The sequence below is a fragment of the Egretta garzetta genome, unplaced genomic scaffold (assembly GCF_000687185.1).
Source record: "Egretta garzetta isolate BGI_Z169 unplaced genomic scaffold, ASM68718v1 scaffold76, whole genome shotgun sequence".
Taxonomy (NCBI): domain Eukaryota; kingdom Metazoa; phylum Chordata; class Aves; order Pelecaniformes; family Ardeidae; genus Egretta; species Egretta garzetta.
In genome coordinates, this window is record NW_009259859.1 from 874,528 (window position 1) to 885,571 (window position 11,044).

Here is an 11,044-nt window from a genome sequence, read left to right on the forward strand (position 1 = left end):
CCCCGCGCCCCCGTCTGGTCTCTGCCTTGAGCCACGGGGGTGATGGGGTGAGGCACCTCCAGGCCTCACAGCACGGGTAGGTTGGGGCTTAGAAGGGGCTTCCAGGACCCCGCAGACCCACCGACACCCCACCCAAAAGACTGAACCGTACTGTGTAAGGCTTAGTAGCATCTTGTTTGTTGGTGTTCAGGATCATGAAAGACTGAAAAGGGGTCATACGCCAAGGACTATTAGTTTAGGCAAGAATTGCCAGCAAGAGCTTTGCTCGATGAGCAGATGCCCTCATCCATCCCACGGGGCCAGAGGATATTTTGTTTGCATCTACAACTTTGGTTTCTCTGCTTCCTGGCTACAGCCACAGAACGCTTGGGATAGCACTTCTAACAGTTTATAGCTGCGGAAATACATAACAAAGCGGTCATATTCTCAGCAGTCTCAGTTTCCCTTTAATTCACGACAGGCTGTAAATAAGAAACATGTCTGAGTTTTTTTTCTTGTTTCTAGCTCATGAATTGTCCTTCATTTCGTCTTACTCTTGTATCCTTCCTAATCATCTTTATAATTTTTTCCTGTTTTGATGTCCTAGTTCTCTTTTCCTCTTGCCTTCTTTGAACAGCAACAGAAAGCAGTTGTAAACAAAACCAGTTGAGTACGTATATTTTTTTTCACCTCCTCGTATTTTCAGAATTGCAAAACAAGGCATTACTCTTCCCTTCCCTGTTGCATAGTGACATTTTGGTAACAGCAATAAATAAATAAAGCAGCTTTACTCCACCTTAACAAGTAGCTGAATTTTCAAAAGGGCAAAGCAATCTTCCTTTTTACATGACAAACCTCTACAAATAATGTAGAGAGTGAGTAACATTTATAGCACAAGGGGAGGGATGGTGCCAGACCTTGCGGTTCTTTCTTACACCAAAAGCACCCCGAGGTGTGTTTAATGGACAACAATTCTTGATCACATCTCAGCATTTCTGCTTCGTATCGGCTGATCTGATCGCTCGAGATGGTGAGCTGCAGGCACAGGGTGTCACATTTATGAACTATTTTGCTCATTCTTAGCAGGTATGTCCCATCTTTCCTCGTTTGCCAGAGCCACCTTGCTGTGCAGCGGCAGAAGGGCTCTGGGACCATCTGTGACTAAATCTTGCCCTTCCTCAAAGTAGGAGAGCAGTATTTTGCCTTTGGAAACTGTCTGCCACGTAAAAAGTTCTGGGATCTGCTTTGATAGAAGGTGATTCAAAAAATTTTATTATTATGTGGATAACATCATGAATCAAGAAGCGATAGTTACTGTGAACTAGATAAGAATAATGTGGAGTTCAGCTTTCTCTTCTGGGCTCTGGCCTTTGACCCTGGCAGCACTTACAGTGTCATTTTATATAGTTCCAGGAGGAAGCACCTGCAGTGAACATGAAACTGGGGCTTTTAGCTAAAAAAAGAAATACACAGTCACTGTTACTACATGGCAGCTAAACACTATTGGGAAAAAAAAGCTGAATAGACTGAAATTCTAAGTAACGGAAATTCACCGATAGGATGTATACATTTTCCCCATCTGAGTAAGCTACATCATGGCCTGGCTGGGTGCTGGGGTAATCGCCACGTGAAATTGTGCAGAGCTAGCATTACGACACCGCTTTAATTTTCAGGCATATTACTAGTTAAAGGACAGAGCTGCGGGAGGTGAATGTTGCCAGGTGAAACCACAGATTCCTGTGAGGTAGTCAGCCTAGGGGTAGAAATCTGGGGCTTAATTCCCAGCCCCACATGTCAGCAGCTGCTTGGGGCAGACGAGGAGCAGGCACTGCAGAGCTCCTGTATAGTCAGTGGTGCCAGTCCCGAGTGGCTGCCTCCTCTTCTGGTCAAAAATGCCCTTTGGATTTGTGTTTTCATCTGCCTTTTGTTCAGGCTTTTGCACAGAGAAGCCATTTTGTACTAGAAATTGTGCTTAAAACAAACCACCAAATATAGTAGCAAAAATTGCAGTCAAATCCCACATGCTGGCAGCACTTCGTGTAGCTTGTGTATCCTGTCATATGATCTGGCTTGGTGAAAAAATAAAAACATGTTCAGCTGAGGCATATAGAAACTGAAAGTTTGCCTGAACACTGCTGCAACAAAGATTTCGTTACTTAATACCACGCTGAGTACTTGCAGAAAGATTTTGTAAAACTTCACCAAGCTGGTTGCAGGACAGCAGAAATAATTGGGTTTGACAATTCAAAATACTAAAAACTGTTTGTCTTTAGTACATGTTTTACATTGTAGGAAGGCTTCAGTTTGACTCAAAAAAATAACTAATAATTTCTAGTTGGTTTTTTTTTAATTTCTAGATTCCAAGATGGTTTTGCTCATTTTTGTATGTACTTCTCCGCAGTTGTGGTGTACTGGTTTGGTTTTTTTCTTTTGGGTGAAAACAGAGATTCTGGTACAGCCACCTAGCTTCAGAGCAAAGGAGCATATAGGCCCCTCTGCTGCAAAAAAATATTACAAAATCATTGTCAATCATGAGGTCTGATAAAATGCATGTTACAAAATTAATGACAATTACAAGGTTTGATAAAATGTGTAATTCTTCAGTTACAGCCATTTCTACTGTGAAAGAAAGGCCAAATCAGACTAAACAGATGGGCAGAAATCCCCTGGACAACTGCAGACTATGGATATCCATTTCCAGGCTGATTACTGCTTCACAGCTACTGGAGCTTTTACAGCAGAATTCGTGTTACCAGGCATAGATGTTAGCTGTAGATCCAACAAATCATGCTTTAAAAGTTCCTAGTTTTCTCTGTTAGCAGCAAAGTGGGATTAGGCTGTCGTCTATGTTACAGTTGGGTATTTTCATATGTATGTATAGCTCTATATCCAATACAAATGTATTGTGCATTTCCCCTCAGTTTAAAAGAATCATGAACATTTCAGTTGATAGAACCTCATTTTTAACAGTTAAGACTCTCATTGAACTGAAGCTAGAGGGCCAAGAGGGGAGCTCAGCAGGTAGGAATGGGAATCGCAGAGTTCAGCATGCGGAGTTGGGGAGGTGGACGCCAAGAAGCTTCCAGCAGGAGCACCCAAACAGGGAGTTACTCCTGAAACCTCTCCTTTCTCTTGGAGGCAGGGCACCTCTGTGACACAGGGGGTCAGTTTTTGCACTTGGGTCTGATGCATCAGTGCATATTCTTGCAGATCTCAGGGAATTTGGGTGGGAGTGTTGATTTGCTGGAGGGCTGGAGAGCTCTGCAGAGGGACCTGGACAGGCTGGATCATGGGCCGAGGCCAACTGTATGAGGTTCAACAAGGCCAAGTGCCGGGTTCTGCACTTGGGTCACAACAACCCCATGCAACGCTACAGGCTTGAGGAAGAGTGGCTGGAAAGCTGCCTGGCAGAGAGGGACCTGGGGGTACAGGTCAACAGCCGGCTGAATATGAGCCAGCAGTGGGCCCAGGAGGCCAAGAAGGCCAACAGCATCCTGGTTTGTATCAGGAATAGTGTGGCCAACAGGAGCAGGGAAGTGATCATCCCCCTGTCCTCAGCAGATTGGATGTTAGGAAAAATGAAAAGGGTTGTCAAGCATCGGGACGGGCTGCCCAGGGAAGTGGTTGATTCCCCATCCCTGGAGGTATTTAAAAGACAGGTAGATGTGGTGCTTAGGGACATGGTTTAGTGATGGACCTGGCAGTGCCAGGTTAACAGTTAGACTGGATGATCTTAAAGGTCTTTTCCAACCTAAACAATTCTATGATTCTATGAATTAAGCTAGGTAATGTGACATTGAACTGGTATTTATTTCTCAATGCAGGTCACAGAATTGCGTGAGGTAAGGTACATTTCAGTGGTGTATACTATATCTTAAGTGATTGCCTGAAGTCAGTTCAGAGTGGGGGTTTTATGCCTTGTAGGCTGACTCATAAACTCAGCTACAAATCAATTATTCTAGAAGAGTTTTGAGATCACAAAAGCTTATGAAAATACAATAGTTCTGCGTAGAAAGCGTTCACACCCTGCATTCACCAATTCACAAAATGTAGAGTGGTTTGCTTCATTTATAATGCTACCCTTTCAATACAGACAGTTGGCTGCAGAATTAAACTCTAATGGAATTAAGGAATCTAATATTAATATGACTGTATTATCAGTGGGAGCAGATATGACTCACTTGGAAGAGAAAGCATTATTGTGCTCCTTGGTGACTAATACAGTCTCAGCTTTTAAAATCCTTTATGCGAATTCAGACCTGGTAAATCTGGATTCAACAAGTGCACCTCCTCCTCACCGACAAAAACAAGCACAGCATTGTGTAACCAATGCCCTGTGGCAATTGCAGAGATGCATGGTGCTTCTCAGGAAAGCGATTACTGTCTTTTCTTTGAGCTTAGTTCTAATGCAACCATCTCACAAAGCGGGCGGCTTTGCCAGATTACTTTTAATTAACGTTATTTCAGAAAGGGAAGAAAGAGAATGACGGAAGAAGTTACCAGATTGCTGTAACTGCCTCAGCAAGTGAGTGCCTGATCTGGACCGTCAATCAGTGTAGAGTTTGGGGAACATCTTGCAGCAGTCCACACTATGTGAAATCAAAATAAAGGTACGTATTTTTCACCTTTTTTTTTTCCCTTTGAAGAATGGGAAGAGTCACGCCAGTCACTTGACTCACACCCGTCTGGCATCATCGCTGTAATAGTTCAGATGGTTTCCTGGTTCAGAACAAACGTGCAAAGGCACAAGTCAGCTGAAGCTGCTGCCCAAGTGACAGCTGTTCGTGACTCTGGACTTCCCTGATCTAGTTACTCTATCTTTAGCAACTACAGATAATGGCAGAGATTTTCTGTGGTGCATATTCTTTACCGTGCAAATTGCAGAGAGTGCTAGATAGTTGGGAAGTAGTTGTGAACTACTCAGATTAAAAATTACTTTGCTCCTGTGCTACTAGTTAGAAGGAAAACGCCAGGCATAGCCTTTTGACTCATGCAGCCAGTTTTTCATGGTCTTCCCTCTTCAGGGCTTCAGGCCCCAGATTTTCTTTTTGTCACTTTTTCCTTACATGAGTTGCTGCCCATGTCCCTTCAACTTACTCCCATAAGCTTCCTTCTGGGAAGGGAGCATCTGTCTTCACAATTACGTGGCAGCCAGAGGGGAAAGCAGTCAGGATTATGTCTGTTGGACTGCCATCGAGCAGTCTTTCCACCCCATCCATTCCAAAAATGTTATGACTCTAATGTGAACTTGCGTGTACCTGCTTGCGTACAGCTCCTACTCACCCAGCAATAGGAAGAAAGGATTTATGAGCAAGCTCTTAATTTAAAGACTCCTAAAACATGTTTTACAACTGGTGTAAGGATGATTAAAGCTGACTGTGTCATTAACCAAGAAATATTGAGTTATCAGTCATCTCTTCCAGCCCCCTGTAGATATCTGCGACACCCAGGAGTTTCTCAGATAGTGAGTGGAAATCTAGGGCTTGATTCAATTGCACACACATAAGCATCTGATGCCATGAGGTATCCTAAGGTATGCCAGACATCCATATGGAGCAGAAAGGTAGAAGATGGGATACTGGTGCCATTCCAAATGAAGCAGTAGCTGAAGGCCAGGTGGAGTGCCTAGAGCACCTTCAATGACACGAGGGACCCATGCGGGGAACTGGACTAATCCCCTAATCACAACAGTCGTGAGTGACTCTGCTGACCGAACATGCCTACCCTCTGGCAAATCGCATTGCTCTCTCTGCTCCAGCCGATGACATTAGCCTGATCTCTACTAGCAAGTCACCTCCCTCTGCAGTTCCAGCTGCTTGGGCTCCACAGCCCAGCCCCAGTAGGGCCCAGCCCCGCCGTGGTTCAGCATGCTCAGGAGATCACTGCACCCCTAAGAAAGGGCCGTACAGCAGAGCCAGGCAAGAATAGGCAGACCTAGAGATGGAGGTAGGGTTGTTGAGATGAGGGCCAGAAGAAAAACACGGATGTGAAAAGGTATAAAATGCTGGAAGGGAAAAGAAAGAGAGTCAGAAAATGGCAGTTTGGTGACACTGGCCAGTGAAGACTCATCTGGTGTCTTGCAGGGGGAGGCGAGCATGTTAATGCTTAGTCTAGTAGCTTGCTAGTCATAGCCAACTGTATTAATCACTAAATTATTACTTCACAGTTTTGAATTGTGTGTATCTGCTTGCAGGGTTTTTTTTGCAGATGGTGGAAGGCATCTAGCAAAGTGGCTCATGAGGGGTGCAGACTGGCAGGGGATGCAAGCTGCAGAGGAATTGTATTATTCTGAAAGAGGAATAACAAAAGCTCAGAACAATTGTGCAGTCTGGTGTTGTCGTAACTATTCAAATTAGAGATTTATAGCTTGTATTTTATGGGGACTATTAATGGTAGTAATGTAAAGAGGGGAGAGCAGAAGGGAATGGACTTTACCCATCCTGAGGAACTTTTAAGGATGCACTCAGTTCATGGGAGCAAGAAGCTTTCAAGGGAGGGCGTGCACTGAGAAGAGCAGGAAAGGTATTTATAATCTGTCAAGAGAACGCTAAATTTAAAGCCAATACTCAAGTTTCTGCACAATGGGCTTTATGAAGAATTGCAGAACTTGGAATGACAACTGCTGCTTTATAGACAGAAAATGTGGAATTGAAATGTGAAATCAAATTGCTGAAGGAACGGGACTGGAAACAGCGCTGAGCAAGGGGGACAGGAGTGGTGGGAGTGAGCTGACTCGTGTGCCTCTGCTGCAGAGCCTGCATTTGGCACTTAGGATGCGAGGCCAGACGGCGTGATGAATGGCATCCTGGCAGTCAAAAGAAGTTCGAGCAGCTGTGAAGGCCGTATTGAAAGAGAAGCAATTTGTGGATCAGACCATTTGGCTCGCCAGCAGATGATTCAGTCTTTGAAAAGGGCACTGCAGAAAAGCTGAGTTTGGTTCTACCTCCCCGTGCAGGGTTTAAGAGACAAAGATATTGGCTCCTGGGACCTTTTGATTTGGCTCTGCTGGGTTTCCCAGAAGGCACACCCCTGTTCTCTCTGTATACCTCTTTGCAAAAGGAGTTGAAACAGATTACATTTCCCACATCTCAAATGGCTCTGGTTGTTATCAAAGTAGCCCCCAAAACTGATGTGGATGTGCATCAACAGCAGGGGAAAATTCAACCAATAGTTGATTTAACCTCCTAACAAGTAGGAATTGTATCACAGGTGTCAGGTCCCTTGAATGATACCACCGAAAAGTGGATGGTGGGGCTTCTAGAAACCCCAGGAGGGCTGTTTAAAGATTTTAGGTTTATTGCTTGGACATCCACCACTCCATCCGATCAAGAAGTTTTATCAGCAGCATTAGAGGAGCCACAGCTGCAGAAGAGAACTCGCAGCATTGCGTGTGAAGGACTCTGAAAGCATTACTGGCTCACAAACTGCTGGATGGTTGTTTTATCTGGAATAACAGAAAGCTGAGGAAGGACGAGAGCAGTATTTATCAAGGAAGCACGAACTAGATATGAGACTCATGTTTTGTGTGGGAAGGAGCAAGGAGGAAGCCTAATTAGGAGGACCAAGAACATAAACTTGGAGTGATGAATAGATTGGTCCTGGCTGAGTGGACACCTACCTGACATATAAACACCTACATGCAAACATGAGTCCACCTGGGTCAGAAATGTGCAGTGCTGATGAAAAAGTGAGTTAGGCCCATAGCATTCCCTGATGCTGGCACTCTCAGGGAATGGGCGTGCTCACGACTTAGACCCCTTTTCATGGACAAGCTGAGGTTCCTCTTGGACAGTCAGGCTGTTTGCTCTCCCTGCGCTGAGAAGAGGCTCCAGAACATTGTTGCTCTCTTGCTTGAGAAACCCATTTCCAAATTTCAATGTGAATGTGTTCGTGCCTGGTTTATACTTATATTTGTACCCACACTACCCTTTAGTTCAGCAGAGTCCAGAATGGCTTTTAGTTCACTCTGAGTGAAGATCAAAACCTACATAAAGGGTAAATCCTGCTATAATAGCAAAGACAGCTCTGATACTGTCCTGCAAGTCACTGCTGGGCCACTACTACGTGGGCTTTTGAGAACCGTACGGTGCAACTGAGCTTGCCCAGACCACCTCACCATGGTTCAATGTACACATGTGCATCTTGTTCTCATAAGCCCTTTGTCTTTTCTTGGCCTGCATTTTGTGAAAGAAGGCTGCTTGGAATACACTATGAAATGTTCTGGCCTACGTGCTAGGCCACTGTTGGTTTTGGTTGGGTTTTTTTTTTTTTTGGACTCTTACATTTGCACTCATCTATGAGGTGTTTAATCCCAACTCTTCTCAATTTAGGCTGTGTTTAGTTGTAGGTTTGGTTTGTTTGGTTTTTTTAAAAAAGGGCATCAGTGTTTTTTTCTCTACCTCCTTTCTGGTACTCAGCAATTCTGAAATAAATAATCCTTCCTTCTTGTAGCAGCTCCTGGTATTATTACGGAAAATATTCAGTGGAGTATCTTCTCTGACTAGTCTCCTGAAGTTCTTTTACCTTATCAAAAATATGTTAGTTTAGTCCAAGAGACATTGTGACAAACTGCTGCATTAGATCAATTTTTTTCCTTGGATGTATTTATCTGTATGAATCTTTTATTTTAAAGTATGTTCTGGAGATGATTAAGAAATGTTTAAAATCTGACTGCCAGCATAAACTCTAACAAATATGAACACGTATTCTATGGTTTCCATACATACCAAGATATTACATAAATATGCTGTATCTTTTTAAGGATGTTAGTAGCATGTAATGGATGTTATACAATTTAGATATTTTTGTACTCAGTATTTTTTCAGTAGCTTTTTGCTGAAGACCTAGCCTGTAGCTCATAATGCTTATAAGCCAAAGAGAGCAGGCTGGCAGGAACTAAGAAGACTGGGTATCATCTGACCTGTTTACAATGAAACATGCATACAGAGATATATGCAAATACCTGCAAAATGAGAAAGGTAATGCAGAAGATATTAGGGAGGAAACAAATGAAAAGAAACAGTCTGTTAGAGTCTTTTTGAAATGTAGCCATTTGAAGAGATGTGCATGAGCTAATGTGCAAATATTAATACAGTGGGAAATCAAGTGGGATGTCAACCATATGCCACCATATCAGAGGACCCCAAAAGAATTTCCCAACCAAGCTTATTTCTCATTTTCCACACAGCTGAAATGGTTGAAGTTGATGTGTTTGTCTGTAATTGAGTAAATTCACACGTGGCTATTGATAAATATTTAGAATCTGGATAAGAAATTTTGGTGTTAATGATCTGACTTCCCCATTGAACAGGACAGAGATATAGCTGCAGCAACAAAAATCACTATGTAATAATGTCATGCACATCATTCAGTACAAAATGGAAAAAAGCCTCAATGTTCAATTTAAGAAAAAAATATTCTGCGATGACTAGTGCAAATGACGGGGACAGTAAGTATGTCATTAAAGTAAACAGTATATGATGTATAATATATAATACTGTATAATGATGACCTGTTTAGGGTTATTTTCCTCAATTCTTCAACTTAATCTGATGATGCATATAAAAATAGAGGGAGTTTATAGGTACTTTAAAATTTCTTTTTAAAATTGCTGCAGTACTTTCACAGAATGACCCCCCTTAGTATTAAACTCTACCACAGGGGTACAATTTCACATGCAAGAAAAACCAGAATTTTTGTTTTAATGAGAAAAAAAAAATTGTGCTGTCACAAAACATGAGATCTCAAATGATCCACTTGAATTATGCTTTATCAGAATAGTTTTACTCCTGTTAATTACACTTCCATGCTAATGCACAGAACCTCTGTAATCACAGAATTTTAGAAAGACGTTCCAGCACGGTAACGTTTTAAATAGCCATATTCCAGTGCATGCTCATGGATGCATTTTAACTCTTCAGAGAATCCATTAAGTACTCTGGGCTGATGCCAAATGAATTACTTACAGAGATTTCCTCAACTACAACAAGTTGTTGGAACCAATGTTTTGTAGTTATTCAGCTCCTGACTTTAAAGCGTCTATGGGATACTAAATTGGTTTGGGTTTATTCTAAAGCAGTGTTTTAAAGAGACGTGGCTAGTTCAATAATGGTCCCTACTATGTCTAGGCAACTCTGATGATACTTAAAAATGGAGACTCACAGATCAGGTGTTTTCAAAATACTGCACTATTTGAGAAGTGATTACTTCTTGCACAATTTCCAATTTTAAAAAAGGTATCTCAACACTGCCTTGTCAGTATTGTCTCTTGTAGCACATGGGGTATTCCATCCCTTTAAAATAAAAAGACTCAATAAAATTTAAAAGAAAAGGAAAGAGATTTGAAATAATGTTCTTAAAAAAAAAAACAACACCAAACCTCTCATGCCTCAGTGCTCAATCACTTCAGCTAGAACATGAAAATCTGAGGTACTAATCAGAAAATGATTATGCAAAAGTGAAACATGCAAGTCCTCACCTAAACTGAAAATACCAAAGTTAAACAGTAAAACATAATGCATTTTTAACATTCTTTACATTTTATAATTAAACATATTTGAAACATAAGTAATCTGATAAAAATTATGCTTACTCTGATAATATATCTAATTAGAAATTTTATATGTTAGTTAAAGTCACCTTCACTAAATTATGCAACACAATCTATGCCAAATTCTGGAGGGGACTACAAGAGCGAACTTAATTGTCTTAAGTAAGTTGATAGTCTCTAAATACAAGGGTATGCCTGACTACATAGAACTCAGGCCAAATATACGGAAACTCCATTTAGTTATGTTTCATACCATAACCAGTATGATGCGATACTTTATTGAAAAACAAAACCCAGCAAAACCCAACAGTGTCTGGTCCAGCTTGCTAGGTGTTCTTTGTCCCACATAGTCAGCTATACTTGAAGGAGTCAAGGGAGAAGGACAGAGATTGTGACCCAGTGATGGGTCTCAAAAAAATGAAAGACAAATGTGTGGCCAGAAATTATGGCAGCCCTTCAGTGAAAGTCCTGTGGACTGGAGAGCTGTCAGAAGGTGGCTCCTACCCACTATTGCTG